This window comes from Nelumbo lutea, chromosome 5 (genome assembly GCF_056320005.1).
Source record: "Nelumbo lutea isolate HS-2025 chromosome 5, American lotus-T2T, whole genome shotgun sequence".
NCBI lineage: Eukaryota > Viridiplantae > Streptophyta > Magnoliopsida > Proteales > Nelumbonaceae > Nelumbo > Nelumbo lutea.
This window is the reverse complement of record NC_142688.1, coordinates 68043295-68046186: the sequence shown is the minus strand read 5'-3', so window position 1 is coordinate 68046186 and position 2892 is coordinate 68043295.

Below are 2892 nucleotides of genomic sequence, written 5' to 3'. Positions count from 1 at the left end.
TCTACTCGGATGGATCTTGAGAATTAAAACATTTTTGCAAACATTTTTCATTAAACATTAATATATATCACATAAATATATTTTGCAAAACCAAATCTCAAATACAGTTGAAATCCTCTATCGACAATTTAGGTTTTCATCAGAAAGAGTGTAAGCCCTATCATTCACTTTGTCCGACAAAGGGACCGATCTTATCACTATGTTCACCCACTCAGATAAATTCTTAGACTACCCCAACATACCCAGGTTTTGAGCCTTGATGGATCTTACTGATTATCATATTAAAGAGAGTCCAATCCAATTCCTAGTGCAATACCATAATCAAGTCTAGGGGTTATGTATAACTTTTCATATTTGTCCATTAATCTCCAATGTCTAGGGCATAACTGAAAAATGGTCTAGGTTCAGTGTTTCATCCAAACACACACTACATGTGCTTTAGGTCTAACCCTAGCAGTTGAGACAAATTGCCCCAACTTCTTTGACAGCACATCAGTGGTAGCCTTGGTAGGATAAACTCCCCAAGTCTATCCAACGGCTGATAACATTTTAAACTAACACGAGTCTCATAAGTGTCTAATTTAAGTGGTAATTACTCATAAACATACCAATGTCAACATAAATAATAATGTACTTTTTTATTCATTTATATTAAACAAGGTTCAAAATGAAAATAAGGTACTTTGATAATGGTGCCATAAAAATTATCTGATTCCTTGACTTCAATGAAATGGTAATAATTCTGCTAATTAATTTATAATCAATTATCTGCTTAGATGGGGGATTCATGGAAAGCATGACCGATAAACCATGTTTCAACATTGTTGGGAGGCCATACTAAGTGCTCCCCTTCCTACATTCCTAGGACAAACAAACTTACAGATGCCTCTATAATGATAACTATCTCAGAAAAGCTCTAATAATTATTGGTATGTAAAGCTAATGTTTTTTGGAGTAGATAAAGCAAAAAGTTAAAAAAAAAAATCCTCAAGAGTAGAGAAGCCTCTGTAACAATCACTCTTTGTATTATTTTATTTTTTAAATTTATTTTTATTTGGAAAAAGTAATCATCGTTTTATTTCTACCTTAATTTTTTTATTTTGTTTTTATTTAGAACAAGAGAAATGCTATAATTTTTATTCTAATTTTACTTTTAATTTTTAATGTTTTTGGATTGGAAAATTTTATTTATTTTAGCTTTTTCAGAAAACAAATTACTTTCATTTTGAAAATTTTAGAAAAGACAAGTTATTTTATTTAGTTTTGCTTTTAATTTTATTTTTTTATTTGTGGATTAAAAAAGAAGGATAAATTACCATTTGGGTTTAATCTTGATTTATATTTTTAAATTTTTAATATTTTTGTATTAGAACTTAAGAGTGACATTGTTTTCACCTACAAAAATCATTTATTTTTATTTTCAGTGTCAATTTCTTTCTATTCCTATGCATTGCATGGGTTTATTGCTAGTTTCTCCTAATTGTAGAACTGATTTAGATTCAACGAACCAACTGCAATTGTTGCCCACTTAAAATCAAACTTCATATACATAGTACAAGTTCCTAAAACTTCATAATACAAGGGAAACTTCAAAGTTAGAAACAATGAAATAATTTACAGTTCAGCGGAACAAAAATCCAATTATTGCAGAAGCAGCATTACCAATACCAATCTCTCCAGAGTATTGGAAATTCAAGTAATTATTCAGACAATCCGCATTTGAATTAGCCAAACTAGGCAGATCAAATAATTCTTTGGGGACACTCTACCTACATCTAAACCACTCAATTTACTACAAACATTATTTTTTAGAAAGTTGCTAGTATGCCGGCCCTTTTTTGCTAATCGTTCTTGCAATAGAGAAAGTGAGCATCAGGGGAAGCAGGGAGAGAGGAGGAGCGTGTCAAGACACAGAAATAGAGAAAGTGAGCATCATAAGAAACTTAGGCCTCATGGTTAAAAGAACTTGACTACGTAGAAAAAATTAAACAACCCAGAAGCATCAGTAAACTTGGCAAATGTCAAAGCTCCAAATAAACCAAAAATGATGCATTCTTTTATAAAACTGGGGGAAGAAATCTGAAGAAAAACCCATGTTCCGTGAACCCAAAAACGAACAGAGAAAGAGGCTAAGAACCATCAATATATTTGGCAATGTGCAGGGTTCGTAGAGATTAAGAACAGGAAAAAAAACAGAGGCTATCTACCATTGATGAGTTTTCAAGCTTTTGCAACAGTTGCCTTCACTCCCACAATGAAAGATGAAATAAACCCACGTGAGAGAAATTATTGAACGGACTTTTGAGTCCATCCTATTTGGACCACTAAAGTACTGGACGATGAAATTTTGGACCAGTCCAGTCCAATCCATTAAAACAATTCAGACCATCCAAACCGGTTCAAGAACAATTTGGACCATCACGACCGGTTCAATTGGTTACAGTTCTGATAAGGTCCAATCCAAATTCAATCCATTAACAGCCCTAGTAATGGCTAGTATGATCCTTGATAACTATGGCCCTTGGGATTGGGTCCTGACCAAGATTCAAAGTATCGATACGTATCAGCCTGTATTGACCGACATGTGTTGTGTCTATGACTTCCCGATACACCCCTTCAGGGATTGTATCAGGTCGGACATTGGTTCAGAGGGCAGCCGGGCCTTAAACCAACCCCTCTGAACCACTTTTGAAAAATAAATAAAAAAAACCTAAAAAAAAAGTATCGATACAGTCCGATACGCCTATAGGACTTTTAACCTTGGTACTGACACATTAGCAGGACTTTGAACCTCCATTAATGGCAGGGATACGTATCATAAACGTTGAATTACAGATTTCAAACCTGATGAACGATCATACAGTATTGAAAAGTATGAAACAGTCAAGATAA